At 42.5% G+C, this 23,968-nt stretch overlaps 1 long non-coding RNA gene across 1 annotated transcript in view; it reads right to left on the minus strand.

The window, feature by feature from the left end:
• Positions 1 to 805: 805 nt before the first annotated feature.
• LOC146195038 (uncharacterized) overlaps positions 806 to 23,968 on the minus strand; it is a 74,648-nt gene continuing 51,485 nt past the window's right edge. The window contains exons 4-5 of the long non-coding RNA XR_014705945.1: positions 18,994 to 19,082; positions 806 to 1,004 (exon numbers count right to left, since the gene is read on the minus strand). This is a non-coding gene — a long non-coding RNA (uncharacterized LOC146195038). The remainder of the gene's footprint in view (positions 1,005 to 18,993; positions 19,083 to 23,968) is intronic.

Here is a 23,968-nt window from a genome sequence, read left to right on the forward strand (position 1 = left end):
TCCTGTAAAACATGAGGCGTGTTTTGTGTGATTTTCAGGTTACAACTTCATCGCGGGTGTGTTGTGTGTCGGAAGTGGTCAGTTTCTTTTACAAACAACATTAAAACTCAGAGTTAAGTCTAGCTTTCTGGGACATGATTTTTAGTTGCGAGCGAATATTTAATATTGTAATTTGTCGTTATGAATGCGCTACTGGAATGGTCTAAACGACGCGTAGCTTATTCACGTGTTTGACCTTTCTCTTGCGCTAATTCCGAGTAGTAGAAGTGTCATAAAATAGCCCCTTAAAATAGGTTATTTACAGTTGCTACCATAGTTCTTATACTTTACCACACGTACAAACTTGTTCCCACAACAAATGTGATGCTAAGTTACGGATTTCCTTATTTTTTCAGTTCGAGCGTATCATACAAACCCCAAAGCATCTGTGTCGTACGTTGTTTTGGCTGCAGCTTTGACAACTTTTAAAACGTTCTGTTTGCAGTAATGATGCGGTGCACACTAAATTTAGCAGCCGCGGTCGGAGTGCGACTACCATTTTTTGTGTCTCTCTTTTTCCTTTGTAGTTTCTTTTTAGTTCTTGCGGCAATCTATTCAAAGGAAAGCTATTGATTTGAAGCTTCCAGTAATGACGACGTCTTTCTTCTACAGGTGTTCGATCACAAAGGCACTACAAGTATAAGGGGGTAAGCACTGACTACCGTTTAACGAATAGATAACGGCAAATATCATTTTGTTTTATGTTTCCAGCGTCAACAACGCATCCACATGGGAAGCCGTGTACTGCCAGATGTCGCAACCAATGTAACCAAGTTAATATGGCCGGCCTCACTGAGCATGCAGCTTATTTCAACCTGAGTAAATCAGACAAGAAAGTTGCCTGAGGGCCAACAGGTAGTGCTTTATTTTGCATTTTTACTCCACGGTTTAGCTGCACTTCCACTTTCCAAAAGTTTTCTGTCTTAATGGGATTTATGAATGTTGCTTTTATTTCCAGGTGCAATCTGCGAAAGGAAATACATTGTTATGCACGCTGCTCAAGTCCATATCTTTAAAGGTTGCATGGAGCTGCTGCCCCTATACAACCGACCACAAAAGAAGCTGCGATAAACGCAGCGCCTTCCTCCAACCTGGGACCTGAGAACACCTTGCCAAGGGACGCAAAGACAGGAGGAGCACTGAAGTCTAAGAGTTCTGCCTAAATGTTTCCATGCCCTGTAACACGTGCACGCCTAATAAATCACCATGCAGTGAACCTTCCAGCTGTCTTATTTTCTGTGCATGGATATCCTCAGCATGCTTTCTTAAAATAAAAAGCTGCATGAAAAATATCTGCACTGCATAAGTAGGGGATGGCTTTGCAGGTGCCTATTAATCATAGCACGAAAAAGCAACTAGCCGGATTGCCAATTGCTATGGCTGGATGCCAATAATGCAAAACCACTGGGCAAGATTGGATTGGAATTATTGGGTAGCCGATAAATCTGGCTGGATGCCAGTTGAATATCCAGTGAATAAGCATGGATACAAGATATTGGATGGCCAGTGAGCTTCGCGGGATGGCCGTGATATAATAACCAGTGAGTGAGCTTGGGTGGAAGATATTGAGTAGCCATTGAGTGCCGTTGAATGCCAGTAAACAAGGTAGTATGCCAATACTGGTTTTGATAGGAAAGCCGATCAAATTGGTTGGCATATATCTTGGCTCTTTGTGCGCCCCAATCAGAGGCCAATATTGACCAATATTGGGACCAATATATCCCAATATTGGACCATTGGCGGCCCATTGACGGCGTGCTGCTTGGGTAGGTTAAATAGGCAGGGCGACAGTATGCAGCCTTGCCTCACTCCTTTCTCGATCGGAAACCAATCAGTAAGACCATGCCCAGTTCTGACTGTGGCCTCTTACCCTTCATACAGGTTCCTCAGGAGACAGATGAGGTGAATTGGAACTCCCATCTCTTGGAGAGCTTGCCCCAATCTGTTGTGATTTACGCAGTCAAACGCTTTCGCATAATCAATAAAGCAGAAGTAGATGGGTTTCGGGAACTCTCTTGCTTTTTCCATGATCCAGCGCAGGTTGGCAATTTGGTCTCTAGTTCCTCTGCTCTTGCGAAACCAGCTTGCACGTCCGGAAGCTCCCGATCCACATACTGCTGCAGCCTACCTTGGAGGATTTTCAACATCACCTTGCTAGCATGCGAAATAAGCGCGATCGTGCGGTAGTTGGAACAATCTTTGGCACTGCCTTTCTTTGGAATGGAGATGTAAACTGACCTCCTCCAATCCTGTGGCCACCGCATATGCGCGATATTCAATATGTGAATAATGCGCCGCGGAAATTGCAGTCGTACTTTTGATTATGCACGTATACGACGGTCTACTCATCTGCAATGCGTTAGACGTAAGTTATGTTAAATAGGTGTATGATGTAAATAGCGCCTTTTAGTATAGGAGTTGACGTACTACGTCCTAAATTCCCTCTTGAGCGGCTGCCATGTGCACCTTGAACCACACGTTGAGCGTCCAGGGCTTGCATCTTGGACTGCATTGCACAGCATGTAACCTGACAACCTCCCCTGCAGAACACATCGACTCGGGCTAGTCGGCCCCGCTGTTGGTGGCGCGCAGTGTTGTCTATGTTTGTCTTCCTTTGTATGTGATGTTTTCAAAAGAGTTAGTGACCAGTGAATACAGCGTCTGCGTTTTGGTGCAATTGAGTGCTATCACTGGACTCGAACAGCAGTGCGCGGTGCGTCGTCAACAAGAACGAACACTTCAGAAAAAAATGTCCGACCGAGTGGGATAAGCAAGAAGTGAAACTGTAACCCAGTAAACTTTTTTCAGCATAACCTTACTATTGTTCATATGGTGCTTGTACGTAATGTGTTTTTTATGTTTTTACTTTTTTTGCTTTCTACGCCACTTAGAGCGAGGACAAATCAGGAAGCGTGTATACGATATGCCGTATGTGGGAACATCCATGTGCATACCGACATGTACCGCTTCAGTTCACAGCTTTAATTTATATCACCAAGGTTAAATAGTTTGAATGAAACTACGTGTTGCGACGCTTTTTTGTATAGCTTAAACAGACTAGTTAATTTTTAAAGTGCATTTCGATCGAAGCGCGCTCGCCATAGTCGATCTAGGCACGTACGAGTTTTATAGACCGGCGCTTATCGCTCATAAATTGCATCGAATTGCATGCGCGTCCCGTGGAAACCTTCTGTTCAAAGCCACTGTTGCTAAAACTGATACAAGCGATGGCAAAAAGAAACGCTAAAACTTGGAATTCTATTTACCTGGTGCGGCGGATATCGCCACGCAGCAGTCACAGAAGAACCTAGACTATCACGGAATAGAATACATAAATTAGCAAGCATTGCCTATGCACGATACTATAACAGGTAGTTTTGATTCTTTCTAATCTCTACGCCAGCGCGGAGCTATTTAGCGCCTCCACCTCCCTGGCGGACCACCGACCGATCTTCGGTCTCATTCAAATTCGTCATAGTATAGATGTTGATAAAGTACAGATCAAGTCTACGTCAATGAAGATCTAGTGTAAAGAAACACGGTGTCGGCAGCATCATCAATCATATACATGTGGGATTAAAGCAAACACGGCGGCAATCAGCGCCTCGGAAATACAATTATTAGACACAAATTTCCGAAGCATTTAAAATTACAAAAGTAACTTGCAAACACCGAATATAAATGCACAGCTAACAATTTCAAACAAGTAAATGCGCCTGCCAACCACAAAAGCACTTTAATGCGGTTGCGCGCAGAATATTTGAAGTGACATGCAATTTTTCCTCTAATATTGACAACTAGCCGAAATAGTCGAGACAATATTGACTAAAGTATATGCCCATGTATGTCTGACTTTTGCCCCGCATGGTAAACAAGCTGAAAGCATTGTCCAGCATATGCCATATATTGGCCAACGTCAGTGGAGTGACGGCTAACGCTGTTCGATATAGCCATCCTGATGAAACGGTAAAGCTAATACCGGTGGTAAGGTATGCCAGTGTATATCTGACATCTGACAGTATTGTTCAACATATGGCATATCTTCGCCAACGTTGGGGGACTGACGGCTAAAGCCAGCCGTTATAGCCATCTTTATAATGTGGCAACGCCAACCTCGGTGATGCACCCGGCATTCTTTCCCAACGTAAGCATCGTTATGTAATGGCGTCAGCGTGATTGTGAGAACATCCAGCACGACGGGCAAAGTTGGTTTCATTTTGATCAGATACGTTCACTATTTTTACCTGTGGACTTTTCAGAGCCAGTGTTGGAAGTTTTATAAAATGGCATGCCAATATCAGAGATAGAATAGCAGCGCTTGGCCTACATTGGGCTGATCTTTGCCATCTCAACGACACTATTGGCCCAAGCTGCTGTGCTGACTGTGTTGCGACCCGACTCGCCCGTATTTACGCACTTGAAGTCAACAAAAGAGTTCACAATGGATCTCTTCATTATGGTATCTTCTCTAGTTTCTGATTTTGTTGCAGGGAGCACTGTGCGCTTACGTTTTGCGTATTGCATAGTGTGCGCGTATGACCTGGAACCTTCTCTAACTGAAAGAATTGTCTCAAAGCCTTTGCAAACTTAGTTCTTAAGTAGCCGGCTCCTTATTTAGCTGAAATAAAATAACAAACGATCTGTAAAGCGACGAGAATACACGTGAAGCTGTATCAAGGCTAAGCGAAAACTTCTGCGAAAGTAGTTAGTTTCGGGTGGTAACCTGTAGCAGTTTTTTCTGAAGGAAGCTTGAAATTCATAGCGCGAGAAATGACAACACAGAATTTTTTAGCCGAGGTGCAGAACGAAGTTCTCAATATTATGTGAATACTTATAAATTTGATTGATGTAATTTACCTCACGCGATTACATGCACATAACTACGACAAATCTATGTGCCTTGTGACTTGAACCGAATCACCAAAATGTTATTTGAGAGCTAGTTAAGTTCTTGAGGTTCATAGGAGGGTCACGGTGTGATCTAGTGGGTAATAAGCTTGAGGTTCCATAGCGCACTACGTGCTGAGTCTCTTCTGTGTTATATAAAATCAGTATTGAATGTCCATTCTTCAATAAGTGATTGCATGCTACTGAGGTATCATAGGGTCTTCATAGAAAACATTGTTTCCTTAAAAGTATAGGAAATACGTAATTAACACAACTGCGAAAATATAACAAATGCCATGATTAGCTTTTAAGTCTACACTACATGAGAAATGTATTCCGCTATATTCGCAAGCCTCTGTTAATGCATTTCAAAATCTGTTTGTTACGAAATAAAATTGTGTGCTGCTAAAACTATTGAGTACGTCTCCTATTACACTGGCACCATCATTCAAAAAAGGCCTGTTTTCCTTGGATAGCCTCCACTTAAATTTGATTAAGCTATACATTGCGTTTTTAGATATTCATACTGCGATGACAAAATGTTGCTGCATATAATTCAGAGCAGTGACAACACAGGTACAACTGTCCTACTGCTCATTTTGCACTGCAATTGTTGTGCATGTAGGGCAATAGCTCATGTTGGGCTCAGGGCTCAGCTATTGAATTCAAGGCTGTTGAATGACCCGACGGCGCCAAAGATCTCGGCGGCCTGCGGCACCCTACACTCTAAAAAAAAAAGGTGTGATCTTAGTCTTTTTGGGGGGTAAACTGCTTGTCGCTGAGCTAACACCTTTTTGGGGTAAGGTTACGCTGTGTCTTGGAAGACTAAGTATTTATACCATTGCATGTAGTGTAACATTACGCTTCTGGTAGCATAAACTTGCACCTTCACAAGCAGTGTAACTGTATTCTACCTAGGCATAACGTTGTACCTTTCATAAAGGCCTATGTTTTAGTCTGTCGATGGCATAAGCATACCCTTGCATCAAAGGTGCAAGTTCGCACCTTGACAACATAAACTTATCCTGTATGTACAGGTGCAAAGTTACCATTTTAGAGTATAAATTTATATTACGACAAAGAGCGCAAAGTTTTGCACCTTTATGGTGCAAGCTTATACCACCAGGAGAAGGATAACGTTGCCCTCCAAGCAGTTTAAAGTAATGCCATATTACATAGGGTATCTAAGCATCATCTTGTGGTATATATATGCTATCCACACAAGAGTACTATTACCAATCTGCATCGTAAACTTGGTCAGTGGAAGCAGGAATAAAGCTAACCAATACATTTCAAGATTTTCTGGAAGGAAAGATTATGTTGAAACATTGCAATATCTTTGTGTCGTCTGGAGTGTGACAGTGAGCAATGTTTCAGGTGAGGTAGGCTGTGTCATGTTGTGTTCAAGCCGTAAGTTATGTTGCAGAGTGAACAAAAAGAATTTACAGAACAATCGGTTAAGATAACATACCATGGTGTTTATTTCACCTCATTATACACCGAAGTTGCAGCAAGGGACTGGATAATCTTCTCCGCACAGTCAGGGCAGGGATGTACCACGTATTTGACCTGCATAGAAAAGAGAACTTGTAATCGGTTACTCACGAAGAAAGTCTCACAAAACATGCTTATGGAGTAATTAATTCACATATAAAAATAACACTGTACAAAGGGCAAGTAAAAAGGAAGACAGATGGAAATAGTGCACCAGTACAGGCTTCCAAGTGTTTATATAATGAGAATTGTGAACTCACACAATATATAGATCAATGAAAATTCTCCAAATCTGAGCTTTACCTGTGCCACGAACACACACATAGACAACTAGCACATTGCAATCTCAGAAAAAATTGACAATATGCTCAATAAGACACAATATACAATGAGACATATTCTTGTTAGGAGCAGGGTCAAGCCATAGGCATCACTGATGTTGGACTACCCAGAGGGTCATTTAAAGAAATATGAATGAAAACATATTGATAAAATAGAAGCTAGCCTAATAAAGGCAAAAGATGTGATTTAAAAAACCCCTCCCTCTACTCGTTCATATGTGCAGTTCTCCTTTTTTTATCATTAGCTTTTTATGTTAAACTGTGTTTTATCACCTTCACTTTCACCTTTGTTGTTTGCTGGTTTCCACTCCAACACCCAAACATTATAGTTTGCTTTCACACCTGACCATACCAGTGGTCTTGTTTCTAGTCACTATGGTCTCACCCTCCTAGAAAACACTGTCTCTGGTCCTTCATGACATTATCTTATGTTGCCTATAGTGTTAATGTTTTCCTGAGACTACACTGTCTTTAGTCATCTGATCATCCATCACAAGTGACAACTGCAAATCTCTTCTTCTTTTTTTTTTTCTTTTTTTTTTGGGGGGGGATGGGGGAGGTTCTTTTGTTCTTGCATTCGTTGTCATTTCTCATGAATATAACGAATGAAGCTTGTTCCTGCAGAGCTTGCTCCTGCAGGGGTATGTCTAAGGCCATTCTATTGTTTCTGCCTTTAGTGCAGTTTACATTCCTGGAAAAAGGCATGAATATACCACAGAGGCTATGCCTTATAAAATGCGGGATACCACTTCTGAAAGATGGAACATTTCATGCTAAAAGAGCAATGATAGCAAGGCACATCCAAAGCACCTTCTGCACATGTGCATTACTGCAGTGATGTCACAGATGCAGAATTATGTAAAGCATGACAATAAAATGCAACTTTTACATAAGTTCATTGCTAGTTTCACACCACATCAGCTTATGCCGATGCCAAAAACTTCTCGAGACTGCCGTTTCACTTCAAAACTACATTATCTTGCTCAGGAGGCAAAAAACAATACACTTCAATACCCCTATAATTCCTTGAACAAACCACAAAGCTTGAGATTCTATGTATTGCTGCTTCATGTAATGCTCGCAGCACATGCAGCAGGAATAAAACTTCTCATAAACTGCAATTTGCCAGAACTGTCAACTGCTTATCTCTTTAGATGCCTAACTAATGAAATTGTAAATGCTGACCAATATTATACAAGAATGATTATTAAAAAGTGTTTACAACAAATTTCTCGAAGATTATGTTCTTTACCTTTACAGATTGCAAATCATAAACTATGAAGAGACACCCGTGCAGTCTCTGCCGGTGGGTTGTGCAGCAATGTGGACTTTGGGTACCTGGTACAGCTTCAGGATTAGACTTAATTATCTATTCTTTTTGTTTATAAAAGGCAATATGAAAACTGCAAAATTGAAGGCTATTAATGAGTGAGCCTAGGCCTAAAACCCTCCTAATCATCTATGTGGTCTAACATAATGAGCATGAAAAATATTCCTTTAAAAGCTTTGTAAGTTGGTTTTTCCACATTACATAACTAAAAAAGGGTGTTGCTGACATTTCTTATTCAGATAATATAGACATATTTTGTGTTTTTGATGATGCAGAAGAAGCTAACATGATTCTGGCAACAATACCAAGTGCAGCAACATTTTTTACATGCAATGTGGGAAAGCAAGACAATAGTTTTCAAATATGCCTTTCCTTGTTCAATATTCTCAACTACATTGCTCTTTCAGAAAATTTAAGAACTGGGCTCACCTATAATATTGGGGACCCTCATTTCTGGTATATAATACTGTCCCCTAAAATTAAAATGCAAAAGTTAAGTCAATTTTGGTTGATTAGCCATTCAACCATTATCCTCTACCACAGACATGTCCACTGTGCTGCACAATCCAGTTCTAATTGTACTGCAAATTTCATTTCATTCATTCTCCCTTTATAGGCACATAGACATGACATAAGGGGTGGGGGCATATATATATATTTGTTAAATGGTAGTGGTGGAACACAAGGAAAATACGCTGAGTACAAATGGCACAAAACAATATAAAGAACACAAAAGAAACAATAAAGCTGAAAGTGCTAAAATACCGTCCATTACATATCACCTGCAGTACTTCATTTTTAGTTTCATTCTATTGTGGACATACCTAGCAACATAAGAGCATGTGAGTTGTGTAAAATTACACCCATCAGAGAACATAACCTTACTGCTGAGAACCAAGTGCAAACAATTTAAATATTAGGTTTTGAAGAAAAAAAGAAAAGAGGCATACATTAACAGCTCACTCAATAAAAAGAAGTCAACATGTTCAGATCGATTACATACTGAAAAAATTCCTCCCTTGCTAACTTGCTCAATAGCACTGAATGGTTCCAAAATCAATGTAATGCCAGGGCTATTGCTCCTCAGCATAGAAAAATATGCTCTTTGATAGACATAAAGCAACAATGAACAGACCACAATGCCACAGCTATGACGAAAAATACATACCACATAAATCTTGCCATAAGTAGTCGCCCAGCGCTGAAGAAAGCAGGTTGATCTTTAGAAGCAGGAGTAACAGCACTTCTACACCGTATTCCTCCTACTGGCAGGTACGCTGCAGCAAAGGTATCATTCATAACATTAGCATGATACTCGTAACTAGTACATACATAACTATAGTACAAAAAGTAATGGCACCACACATGCCAAAACAATGACTCAAATATTTTGACAATGAGCTTAGAAGCTACAACTCCTGTTCCTAGATATATCTGTAACAATATCTGCCACCTCTTTACAGTCGAAATAACTGCTGTCGAAATAACTGCTTAAATAAACTAGAATAGCAGATTTATGACAAACTGCTAGCACAATGACAATACACATTAACTTCAATGAAGGAATGTCTCAGTACCAGTGAATTGTAGTAATGAGTATAACACAATGTCTGACAACAGAAACTACAGAAGGAAAAGAATGTGTTGTTATTGGTCAGGCATAGCCTCCTTTCTATGGGTCAGGAGGCTGAAAAGTTCAGAATGGAAATAGCTGAGTAGAAACTATAGCAAATCCCCAAATGAAAAATATTAGTGATATAAAAATTTTCCTTAGCTCGCTAACGAAAATTAGCACATTTAATCAAAATAGCTGTTTGGGCCAGTTGGTTCATACTTACACCCTAAAAGACCAGCGAAAAAAAAGAAAAAAAAAAAGAAAACAGGTACAAAGGAACACAAAACGTATTTCAGTGCCCGTCCTGTCATTTTTTGTTCCTTTGTCCCCGTAATTATTATTTTTTTGCGCTGGTCTTTTTATGTACCGATTACAAAAAGAGAGTCAGTCTTAAAGCAGAGAAGGGGTGACACATGGTTTGATTCAATGCTGAAGACATCTGATCACCAGCTAACCCAGATTTTTCACTTGTTAAGTGATTTGATCGAGTCCAATATTTATTATCAGTTCTTAACATAAGTGATCAGCAAGTTAAATATAACACTATTTACTCGCACACGCCCTCAAACACAATGAAACTCAGTTGATAAGTCACTGCCTGGGCGTGCACCATATTGCACGGCATGAGCGAAAATGGCAACACGCAAGGAGACACACACATGGCACGCGACATAAATATTCTCCGACGAGAATCCCAAGCAGTATACATTGAGGCAGATGTCAGTGATCAGCAATATGTGCCACAAAAGTGCGCGTGTCAATTTAAACGCCCCTTTCTGGACGGAAATAATGCTTTGGACTTACCACCACGGATAGCAGAGACCAGTTTCAAATTCTTTGAAGAAACGACAGTCTACGTTCTTGCGCAGACGAGACGAAGGACTTGAGCCTGCAGCGAAAAAAAAAAAAGCGTGAGAAATGTCTTTCCTGCATATTGCGTCACTGCGACAGTATACATGTACACGAATCGGCTCGGTCCCACCTCTGGTCTCGACGCCATCAGCTCAAAGCGTGACTTTAGGATATCAAGCGCGCTGCCTTCGAACGTACAGGTTGCTGGCAAAAGAACCGTAAACTTAACCCATCACCCTGCATGCTCTCCCGCATTTATGGCAACGTTCCCGTAAAGCAGCAACAACAGACGATCAAAATCGATTGTAGGCAGCGAGCAAAAATAATGCGGCATGCAAACACGCATTAGCGCTCGTCGACGCATACTTTCGGCCGCGGGATATGCTTGTGAGCGTCGTAGACGACTAAAAATGCACCATTAACATCCCGCAAAAAGGTCGTGACCATCTGAAAATTTTGGGATGCGCCGCTCCTCCAGTCTGAACTGAGGAAGTAGTATGCTCAGGTTGGGATCCAAGACGTCGTACTCAGAGGCCGTTTCACAGACAAACAAGCAGCGTCGCGGACGTAAGCAATAACAAAACATGGTCAGGCCAAGTTAAATAGCACAGAAAAACACGTAAAACGAAATGTAAAACGTCACTTACATGCGCGGCTGAAATTTGGCGCCAAAGATCCGTTGGAACACCACCACCGCGACGACCAGCCATCCGCCGTTTCATTCCGAAGTTCACTTTCACGAAGTCGTTTCATAGTGAGGCATCGATGAGCGCACTCGATGAAATAATCGCTGAGAGCAACCGAACTTTTCTAAAAACACAGATGAGTACCAACGACAAAGAGCACGAACGCTGACTCGTGCGGCAATCGCCGTCGTCGTCTTCTCGGACTCGCAGAGTCGCAGGGAACGCAGGCAGGCTCAAGCAACTACGAACACGTGACGCTGCGTTGAGAATAAAAGCAACAAAACTAAAAAGCAACTGCTTCGCTTCTCGCCTAACCACCACTTCCCCCTCACCTCCCCTTTCTCCCTGTTTTGCAGCGTACACACTTGTCTGTCCGCCCTTGTTCTGAGTTCGGCCTTGCTCCCTCCACGGTCAAGCTCGCGTAGGAGTCAAAAGACGGGACAGGGGTGTCGGGGGGGGGGGGGGGTGAAGGGGGGAGGCACCGCTTTTTGTAAGAAGATAAGATGCTCCCAGCTTTCGACGATTCCCCACCGCCTCAGGGGAAAAACGGGGGTCCTTTTGTGGTAGCTCTTGAAAGGAAAGCTCTTGAAAGGAAAGGAAAGGAAAGCCGCACCCAGCTTGAAACCGGTTACCATCATAAAAAAAAAAAGAAGAAACAAGCGGCAAACTTTTTTTTGCTTGAGCTGCAGGGACGAAATGGTGTAAAGTCATGCGAGAGAGACTAACGTCTTCTGTGCGGGTGATTGCGCAGGGTATATTTAAGACATGCGGTTTCAGATAGCATAAATCCCGAAGTTACCCTCCTTTTACACTCTTTTTTTTTAGAGTGTAGCTATCTTCCCATTATCCTCCCCACGTATTCACAATAAAGTTTTATCAGCCTCACCCTAAGGACACAGCGCAGAAAAATGAAGCACAAGAGCAAAGGTGATAACAGGATAAAGCGATGAACTAACCGCTTTTATTTTGAAAACTAGGCAAACCCCTTTTTAATATGTGCCCTATCTGGCCACGTGACCATGGTGACATTAACGAGAATTATGAAACCAAAACAGAAATGACACACTCGAGTTTAGTTCAAGGGCAACTGCGGCGGTTTTTCGACCGTACTGACTATTCATTATGTAGTTCATAGGCTGTGTCGGCGTTTGTTTACGGCAAACTAAAGAAGGTGCCCGGATGCGAAAAGCAGACGATAGCTCGCCAGCTTACAATACGTACTCTATGGACCCTTAAGCAAGTTTCAATAGCAGAATGTAACATATATTGGCAATGTCTAGTGTGCGGTCTGCCGGCGCTGTTATACAACTTTTATACGAAGCATACTACAGCCCCGCCGGCCCGCGTCGCGTCTTTCTAGTATCGTTTGCTCAGCGTAATGTTAAGCGGTACGCAGAAACATTCCGTACACCAGGCGCATCAGAAATGTAGTCGGCATCGTCGCAACGCTGGCCGCATCGGATATTGCGAGTTTACGTAACGATGCTGCCCAGAGACCGGCTAACAGCGGCGCTCTGGCTGTGGACTACGCCCTCGTTCTCGCTAGTTGTAAACTTTTTCACATCGAAACAGCAGCGGACTGCGCTTTGGAATTGAGATGCGGTATAGTAAATAGTGCATTCTCCCTCGGTGTGAACCCAAATGTCTCACACTAAAGAAACGTGCAATATTGCCGACGCGTTATCAGCGGAGCTAGAGTACCAGATCCGATGATCTGCGTCACAACGGCAGCTGCGGGACTGCTAGCAAATTTGCCTGTATCGCAGTTATCACTCTTACCAAAAAACTCCTTGTAGATCAGCGAACCTCAATCAGTGTAATTTATTGGAATTCTTTTAACACAGCGCGTATTATATAAGACTTCAAGTGATTTTAGCATGCTTTCCTGACGATGGCTCAATGAATCCGCCGCGCCGGTGCAAGACTGTGACAAGCGATTTAGCTTTTGTCGCAGGCGGGTTGATCATCGTCGCAGTATCCCGTTTCTACCATTGGCTGATACTCGCGATGCCAAACTCCTCCATCACAAGCATACTGTGTCGGTAGATGACTTACCGCGCGGTATGTTCTGAGCACAGATGCGTTCTTAAATTCGGGGAGCAGTAGGGGCGCCTGATCGCAAGGTTAAATTTGTCGCGAAACACCTTTGTTCTTGAGAAATGGGTGGTAAATCACTCTGCTGTTTTTCGTTGAATAATTCCTGCATGCAGAAACACAATACTTGCTACCACCCACTACTGCAAGGAATACATTAAGTGTGAGTTAGACTACGATTCGGTAAATTCGACGATCGATGCTGTTTGCAAGCAAGCTGTCGACCGTGCCTGTGGTATGCCGGGCTGTTTACGAGTAGAGCCGCCGACAACCAACCTCATGCCAAGATCACCGCTTACGATCGTGCGCCTCAGAATGAGCAGCCAACAAAACGCTATAACGGCGACCCCACCCCAACAAGCCGCGCCTAGTAAGGCTGCTGCATTATCGCCGTTGTCAGCTCGACGCTCCTACAAAACTATGACATCTTGAAGCAAAGTGTCGGTCCTAAATGTTTCCTGTTTGGAAGCCCCAACCGCCAGTCCCACGGGGTTATCTTTAAAATTTCTCTAGGAGAAACCTCTACCGTCCACAGCTGTGTTGTCTTGCATATATAATCATGAAGGTGTGAAGACCATGTGACGCAAATTTCGTTGACATCTCTGAGCACCGTAAAATCGTCAGAGGTGCCCTTCAAACACTTTTGCTCTTTGTGCTTCTTGTTCTTGTGCGCTGAGTCTTGCAAGTTTGTGCGTAGTGTTTTAGCAACCTTGATTAATAATCACAAGGGCGAAAGCGCGAAAAGCCACAGGCAGAAAAATGCAACGAAGATGCCGAATGTGGTTTTTCGTATCTTCGTTAGGTTTCTCACGACTTAGGTAGGTAGGCATGCGAAACGACTTAAGCGTTATCTTCTCCGTCGTTTTCAAACCTGCCAAGGGATTTTTACCTTGATGTCCAATCTACGAAAAAGCCATGCGCCTACACTCCCATCAATATTTTCATAGCATATACCAGGTGCATTATGCATAAGATCCAACTGAAGACGGAAGTTCGTACACATGCAGTGACCAGACTGGTGCATCGTTCCTCAGCTGGCAGTTATGGAAACTGAACCCAACTCGATTCACCTGCTTTTTTGCAGGCTATCAGTTTTTGTTCTCTATTCTGCACGCCACTAAAATGATTTTGAACAGAAACATGTCACTGCCTGCTTTTTTGTGCGCGAGGAAGGTTCGAATTTATAAGCGAAATAAATTTACCATTATAACGTTTCACGTTATGAAACGGGTTTCACCTGTTTTCTGACCAGTTTGTCCTTACTGAGGATTTCTTTATTTGCATTTTGCGGTAATAAAAAGCAATATATACAATTATTTTTTCATTAGTACATGAAGAAAGCCATGCTCTATTGCTTACGAGATACAATTTCTAAGCAACGGAATCAGCAGTGGCATATATGTTTTCGTGTGCACAGAAGCGCAGCATGAAATATAGGAAACAAAAACAAAATTCCGATATGGACGTAGTATAAGCAGTTGGCGTATACCGCAGATTTTTCCTTCTCGGGAGCGACCAGTTCATTCTTCCCAACTTGATGGAAGTTCCCAGCAAAACATCGCATGATCAGATGCAGATTGTAGTGGTCATGAGGAAGCGGGAGCGTGCTTCAGTTCTATGGTTGCGTCGAAGGGGACAGCTGCTTTGAAATGCTGACAGCGCGCACGCGCATAGTCTCGCATCGGTCACCGCTGTGCTCCGTTAGATGGCGCTTATCGACTGGGTGGTTGAAGCTCACGCATTAAGGTACAACAAATTAGGACGATGTAGTGTGCCTTCCAAAGTAGGCGTGAATACTGTTGAGCGTAACCACGCTCCGCCGGGCGTCTGCGCATCCGCTGCGACCACATGTCAAACGAAATTCACGCAAGCGCCCAGGAGCTGGGACGTGGTGCTTCACCTCGTCTTCAGCCCGCCCTCAAGCGCCCCTTGCTTTATGAGAAGCCGAGCTGTGCGCCGAAAGCGCCCAAGCGCACCGAGACGGCGTTGTCGTGCCTCACTCAGGGCAGCATGTTTTTCTGTCCTATAGATTTTTATCATCTGGCGGATCATGATACCTTGGGCATGGTTGTATCTTATCCACTGGCGAGACTGATATGCTTCTGCTAGAAATAGAAATAGAAAAATAAAAAGACTGGGAGGTTTCGTTTTGATGAAGGTGTAATCCAAAGGCCCATAATCTTACCGAAGCGGCACGCCAATAAGGGACCTATACTGGCGACGCAGTGGAGAAAATTGGCTGGAATATGGGTCAAAGCTTAGCATTTGGGAAAAACTGCCGTTTCCAAGCGTCCCCCAAGATTCACGCTAATAAAGGGCTGATCATCTGCCACAACGATGCCATATGGTCATCGCCAGCGATACGTCCAGTATGGTTTAACAGTGGTTTTGCACTCATTGGCGTGTTTTGGCTACCTACCGGCATTACATATATGGCCTACCATTTGTGTTGGAGTAGAACTTTTCCTGCATGCATTTTAGGGCCCAGCCTTGTTTTAACTGTACAGGAGTTTTTCTGTTTATTGTGTAATTTGTTGCGATCACTTAAAATACACTTTTAAATACGACTCCTGTATTTCGCCATGCGTTTTCACTTGCCAGCAGCAAGCGATAATAATATTGGACCTAATTGTCTTCCAGTAGTCAGCAGACATGCAGTGAGAGAAGGAAGCAATAGGATTCTGGGGAAAACTTTTCTCTATCTGATGGGTTTGTGTGAAGCACGGTACCAGGATCTATGTTTATCCTGCCGCCATCTTGAGCTAAGACCCGGCACTTTTGTAGATGAATACGAGTATTTAAAAAAATACACCCTGCTTTTCACGCATGTTATTTGTAAATACCAGAGTAAAACATAAGCATTTCTGCAGGATACTGCAACCATGTTTATTTTTCAAGCAGACAAGCAGATGAAGCATAAAGACGCAAACGTGTTAAAGAGCTAATAAATTTAGCAGTAAAACTGCGGGTAATTCCTCAAAGTAGATTTTCTAACATGTTTAACTGAAAACGAAGTAGTCTTCTTCCGCTGCTTTTAGCGACAATCAGGACATCAGGTTAAACGACAGACAACTGATATTAACGACTTTAAAATAATTACACATTAACTTTTGAGAGCCTCTCTTATGAAGGATGGGCAGCTTCTGTTTCGTTACTGAACTGTGTTCAACCGTAAGGCATCAGATAACTCAGCATCAAAGAGTTCAAGCATCCGCATAATGACCATCTTTTACAGAAAGCGATGCTACTGTATGGTGAAAAATGAATTCAAAATATGAAGTGGATACAAGTGGATACAGCGGCAGGCTCAACAAAATTACTTTCAGTATAGCCTGCAAAATTTCCTTCGGGACTCACCACATAAGTTCTGGAAATTTTTATCGAAAAAGAAAAAAAAACAATTACGCGCATTTCATGTCAAGGTGTGCAGCTTGCTGATAAATCGCAAATCTCTGAGGCATTCAATAAGTATTTTCAGAGTGTGTTTTCCCATCATGGTTTATTTGTTCAACCCAGTATCATGTCTCCCAACTCGACCCCCGACATTGTTTCTTCATCTGGCGTATTCTCCATGCTACTCAACCTCAAAACTAAAGCGTCCGCTGGACCTGAGGAGATACAAAATATTATTTTGCGCCGTTATGCAGAAGCCATCACAGAATTCCTGGTTGGTATTTTCCGCAAATCATTTGAAACAGGAAACATTCCTTCCGACATGAGGAAAGCGCGGATTGTGCCCGTGCTGAAAAAGGGTGATCCTGCCTTGATTGCTAATTATCGTCTCATATCAATAACTTCCACATGTTGCAAACTTGCTGAGAATATCATAGCTAACTACATAACTACACTTCTAAACGATAACAAGGAGCTTGCCCCCCATCAGCACGGGTTTCGAAAATGCTTTTCCACTGTCACTGAGCTAACCTCTGTCATTCATACTTTTGCAAGTGTACTAAATAGCGCTGGTCAAATGGATGTTATTTTTTTAGACTTCAGCAAAGCCTTTGATGTTATTTCTCATGCCAAACTAATTTACAAACTTGAACTTATTGATCTTCCTAATTTCATAAATCGTTGGATTTCCTCATACCTCTCTCACCGCACACAATTTGTTTGTATTGATGATTGCTATTCAAACCACCTGCCGGTCACTTCAGGCGTCCCACAGGGAAGCGTCGTCGGACCTCTGCTCTTTTTGATATATATCAATGACATTACTAACGTTATAACTACCCCTGTTCAAATTAGATTATTTGCAGATGACTGCGTTTTATTTCACCAAATTACTTGCCAAGATGATCAAGTTTTACTGAACTCCAATCTTCGGAACATACATACATGGTGTAATAAATGGGACATGCAGCTAAATTTAGAGAAGACAGTATACATGAAGATAACTAACAAAAAGGCTTCCTTCTCATTTCCTTACAATATTTCATCTCACCTTCTGACCGAAGTCAGCGAGTACACGTATCTAGGAGTTACAATAACGAAAAACCTTAGCTGGAATAAACATGTATCAAACGTATGCTCCTCAGCCTTTCGTAAACTCTGCTTTCTTAGATATAAACTAAAATTTGCCCCACCTGAACTTAAAAAATTCACCTACTTTTCAATAATAAGGCCATCACTAGAATATGCGTGCACCGTCTGGGATCAATACACTAAACGTAACATCGAGGCCCTTGAAATGATTCAACGCAATGCCGTCCATTTTATTTTTTCAAAGTATCCTGTAGCTGACTCACCAACGACCCTCATGACAACTCACGGTATTGAAACATTACAGCTGCGCCGGAAAATTTAAAGACAGAAACTACTTTTGTTACTAAAAAAGCATAAACTGTCTATGAATGCAGACCCCTTCCCTAAACCTAACACTACGCGCCAAACACGAAATCATCATGCACAATCATTAACCCCTTACAGTGCTAGGAATAACGCCTATAAATACAGGTGTCCGCCAGATCTTTTAACCAGAGCTGATTATTTTGACTCAATGTTTTCTTCACAGCATTTAATTTGAGAGCCATTTATTTTCTACGTTTACTTTTTGTAGTTTGCATCTGAGCCTTGTATTTATTGTTGTATTTTGTGTTACATCTTGTATTTAACATTTTTCAATTTTGCTAATCCTGTACGTTTTGCATATATTATGAATTCGCCCCTCCTGCTTGGGCCTACTGTAGGCCTGCGGTATGTCCTAAATAAATAAATAAAATAAATTCGATCCACTGCAAATTTAAATCAGTGCATCTTCATAATATTGTTACGTGTTACGTGTTACGTAACAATATTGTAAATGAAAGCTACAGCGACTACATAATAACAAAATATGCGTGTTGTTTTGTACATAAGGACTGACTTACGGGCACCAAAGCACCTAAAATGCTTCAAAATCAAACGAAGACCTTTCTATTCTGGCTGCCACTTCAAAAAAAAAAAAAAATAGAGACTGCTTCGAGCGCTTGAGGCGGATCAACCATTAAGAGCAACGTCGTTTCAGAGAAATACAAGCTTTCCTCTGCATTTCGCCTTCTCTCACAGGATTCGCTAAGTCCTTTGCTTTCAAACAAACTTAGAGGCACATAGCTATAGAAGACCATGCGCTGCTAATTTCTTTTCTGAATGAATTACACATAATTAAATCCTTACCTTACGTTGGCATTGCTCTGCCCACAACGTCAAGCGTGACACTTCACAATGAGAATATTTGAAAAGAAGAGTCTCCGTCCATCTCTGTTCTGCCAAAAAACATAGTAAAGCGGCACGTAGTGCATACTCACATCCAGCGCATCGCATGCTTAAATGAGCATAGTACTGGCAAATAGAATCTCTTGCGGGTCAGACTGAAGTTCTTATCGCGTATATGATGGGGATGCAACTTCGGGAAATTGCGAACGGTTCCATATCCAGCGTGCGAGCTAGCGTTCTCTCCGAGGTAGTTGTTTGTCCTGGGTACAGCATACCCGCCACGCACGGAAGCGTACGACAAGTGGCGAGGGGACGACGAGAGCGTGCTTTGTCAAAAGAGAAGGTATGCAGCTTAAAGTGGATCAGTCAGATTGACAGACGTGGAGGGGTCGAATGGGCAGTTTATCTTCGGCATGGAATCATGTTCGCAAAGTTCAGCATGTAAATCAGAGATAAAATAGCTCTTCGCAAGGTGGAAGCTAGCGCTCTTCCACTAAATGTTTCCGGCAGGAATAACAGGAGGGGAGAAGAGACTTGGGGGAAGGGGGTGACCTATTTGCTTATCCTGTTTTATGTAATGGCATGCAGCACTTTTCAATGAGTTGCTGAGGAACTCGTCGTTCTCGTTACTACAAGCAAGCTTTTTCCCTGACGCGACCACGCTATCAGATAATTCGTCATGCACATAGCAGTTGTGTCCAACAAGAAGTTTGTCAAAGCTTAACTTGAATGCGCAGTTTTTCGATCGAATGAATTTTATCAATTTTATCTTGTGCTTTCAAGTCAGCTCGCAAATGCAACATCACAAGAAATCGCATTATCTTCCGTCCTTGAACCTGAAAATTTTTTTTAGAAACCTTTTACATGAATGACAAAACAATAATGTTTGCCCTTTTTCTAGTCAGTATATCTAGAGATAAAAGAATTTCAATGTGTTGAACAAAACAGTTTTTAAAATATTTTTCCAAATTAACAAAAAGTGCATTCATTTGATATCAGGCCTGTGTTGAGAATAAGGTTGTCGAGATAATGCCCTCAAGACGGCTCATTATAAACAGTAAGCTCTTAGTTTCCGGTGAAAATGTTTCATGCAAGTGCGTGTTCTTTGTCGGGAGTAATTATTTGTAACCAGCAGTCTCAGCACATTCTGCCAATCAGTCACTTCAATTCAGAATACTACATGTGACCGTGTAATGTTACGGTTCGCATATTTAGCTTGGAGCTGGTTTGTGCAAGTAATCATGTGACATCTATAAAAGAATGGAGAGAAGGCTACCTTAATGATTTTGTAAGCTATTTGGTGATTCCGTATGTTGCAATTTTAAAGCAATACTGGAGGACTTAGGCAAACAAGATCAGTCTTAATTTAAACAATTTTTATGCGAGGATTCTTGAAAGCACGTACTCCTTTTCGTGAGTGCCTAGGCGTCATTCATGGAAAAGAAATTACGAAGAGTAACCCTTTGACTCTCTGCTGTTGAAGGCAACCATAATTAATTTTCAGAATAGGGAACCAAAGCTCAAGTTTCGCCGCGCGATGGCAGCGCCGTATTCCTGGCATGGTGGCGAAATGTGAAACGATGGGACGTCGCCGGAGCAGACGCTCCGCTAGCTTCCTGTGCGCGTGCGGCGATTGAGTTGCGCCTGGCGGTTATTTGGCGATACAAAAACGCTTCCGCTGACGCGAAACGGAGGTACTAAGTAGCATTGTGTCATGGGCAGCCACAATAGTAGGCGAAGCGCCAAAAGACGAGGCTCATGTGTGAAACTTTGCAGATTCCTTTGGAAGCGTTTCCACAAGACCTGTTTTCCAACCGCGTGACAGCGTTCTAAGAAGTGTTGCGTTCTTTGTGGAAACGAAAAGAGCTAATTTCCTCCTTCTCCATAAACTCAGGAATGTCGACAGTTGATAAAGACGGCTTGGAGAGGCATCGAAAGAGTACAGTGGTTTAACACCATGCATACAAAGCGAAGGGGGTGAAGGAATATCCAGCTCTTCGCTACCCGCGTGTCTTGATTTGTTCTGTGCTCTCTCCCTGCTTTGCGAGTGCTCTGAAAGCAACCAAATCAACAGATATCCAGCGTGCGACGTCCACGATCGACAATGTTGTGTGAATGTACCCTAAGACCAAGAAAATATCTAGGAACGAGACCTTTTTTTTTTTCTTGGAAAGGGGGGAGGGGGGTGGGGACATGCCTTGCTGAGCTGAAACTCTTTTACAGATTTCCGCAAATTAGCCAATAAATGAACCAACATTATTATTATTCATAACGAAAATATGTCGGAAGTGCAATACAAAAGCGATCCTATTTATGGCTCGATTGACAATACTCGCGCGGAGCACCCTATTCGCGTCACGGGTTTCGTTAATGCAAACCAAATAGAAACGAAGCACAACCATTTAATAAGAACCGAAATAAAACACTATGTAGTACAAGCTTGGATCTCACCTGCCTTCCGCGCCAGCGAGCCGGTTATGTCGCGTGCAGCACACGTGTGCTTTTGAGACTGCTAGCGTTCGTGCCTTTGAAGAAACACCTCCTTCGGACTATAACTCATTCTTCTACTGCAAGATTTGCGTTAGCAACGTCGTTATAATAAAAACAAAACCGTATACAGATCTAATGCTACAGGCCAAAACGATGATCAACGAACGAGCCTCTTTATTTCAGAGTACTGATAATACGTTTGCAGTTTTTAAACATTTTATATACAATAATATAATTACATAGCAGACTTACGTCGAAATACACTTCCTACGTTTTCGCTAACGAGGGAAACGCATTCACAATCAGTATTTACTCATTGCCGTCTGTCGTCTGCTGTGCAGTACAAACGTGAATAAAAGTTTTCTCGCCTATAATTACGCTTCCTCCATGGAAATACGCGGCAGGTTGTCCAATAATCAAGACGGAATGCAGGCGGCATGTCGCGATGCGCCTGCGGGGGCGCGTCAGGGCGCGTGCTCGTGCGAGAGAAAGCGCGCGGCGTACGCCGCAAAGGCAGCGAGCCAAGCCGGCGGCGCCCCACTGTGTATTTTTCTGCCACAGATGGCGCTGCCCATCAGGAGCCGCAGCGCCGCCCAGCGATGCTTTGGGAGCCTATACGATTTCTCCACGATGTTAAATGTAAAGCAAATCGGAGGCTGTCTGCGGCAGACTGAAAGGTTTTGAAACAATTGCCAGCCAAAAATAACACAGAAAGTCTGGGTTTTTACTTTCAAAGTAGAAGTGCAAAAGTGACTGCCTTCTAACTTCGTGGTAATCGCAATCATAGATCATCACCGTTCATTCACTTCAGACAGGCTGCCATTTCAACAATTCATGCTCAAATCTTACAATGTTCAAATGCTAAAGAAAGCCAAGGAAAGAAATGGACATGAGAGATAACATGACCTTACTTTGCTACTAAAAGCTCCAGCGTTAAAAAGTGATATACGTGTTTATGAGAAAGCGGGCAGCAAAGGGCAACAGCGAGGAGTAAAATCTCAAAGAATATAAACTCAATCACACATTTGCAGTGCCTGTGGCTATCACACGTTGTGGACGTAAATCATAATGTTTCCCGTTCAAAGCAAAGCAAAAAAGTACTATAAAATGGGCTTGATTAAAATCTTGCGAGAAAGCATGCAAAGGCAATAATTTTTCTAAATGACATTTACTTTTCCTTCCACTACAGGGCTGTATATCAAGAGTACGTCCCTTTTTGAATGTTTCAAACAACGTTCTCTGAAATCTGCTTTGCTCGACAAGTTCAAGTACTTTTTACCTTGTGCATTAAACTTTGGGAAGGCTAGCGTAAGATAATTTCATAAAAAGTACATTTCCGGCCCTTTTATTGACTCACGAAAATAGCAAATAAATTCATATGATTGAAGGCGAAAACCAGCGAAAAGAGGACGCGTTAACAGGCAAGGAGTGCACAAGAACAACTCTGGAACACAACTGAATTTACTATATTGAAATGATCAAACAAAGGGATGGTGCACACGTGCGTCAGCACCATCGCCACAAGGGAAGAATAATTAAAGATAATGCAGAAGCTGCAATATTGCATGGGGCAAAACAATGTTGCATTCATAAATTTATATTCCTTGCTGAAACCCTGACGGAGCTGTAACGGACGCATTCACTGCCTAACTTCTTGATTTTGAATGCTTCAAGATCCCTTGATAAATCTGTGTTTTTCCACCGCCGATGATGCTGACATTACTAAAGAGGGCTGTACAATTATCACAACTGTTGCAATGCTTCGGTAGATTGGATTTGTTATCCAGCTTCAGTGAAGTGCGGTGCTGTCGTAAGCGGTCATTAATACACTGGCCAGTTTGGCCAATGTAGGCCTTACCACATGACAGGGATAGAGAGTAAACAACATCGGTTGTACATTTGGTGAACATAGTTCGGTGCTTGACGTTGCAGATCTTTTTGTTCTTATTTGAAGTTATACGGGCACACAGTGACGACAGCTTCTTGGGCGCTGAAAACACATCTTTCTCTCCGAATCTAATGGCAACCTTTTTCACATTATGCGATATTTTGTGGATATACGATATTACAGCTGGTCTCAGTTCCTAACATGACGTTTCTTCATTGCGAGGCATGTGCTGTACCTTTAGCTTACTTGATAATGATTTAGCAACGGAAATCAGGACTTGTTCAGGGTATATCGCTGACCGCAGGCAACAAGCCTGCTCAAGGAAACAATTCTGCAGAACGTGTGGGCAGCTTTTTCGCAAGGCATTACCTAGGCAGAGGTTGGCTGCGTGTTTACCCACGAACACCTTCAGAGTGCACTGCTACTGGAAAACGAGTCTGGAACGATAAGTATCTCTATTTATAGGTCATACTGCTGTGTGTCAGGACTCAGTTCACTAGCGGAATAATGTCGCCACCGCCCCTGCTAATCATCGGTCACTCAAATGTGGGCTTCTTT

The sequence above is a fragment of the Amblyomma maculatum genome, chromosome 3 (genome assembly GCF_055883805.1).
Source record: "Amblyomma maculatum isolate TAMU_Amacu chromosome 3, ASM5588380v1, whole genome shotgun sequence".
In the NCBI taxonomy this organism is placed as follows: domain Eukaryota; kingdom Metazoa; phylum Arthropoda; class Arachnida; order Ixodida; family Ixodidae; genus Amblyomma; species Amblyomma maculatum.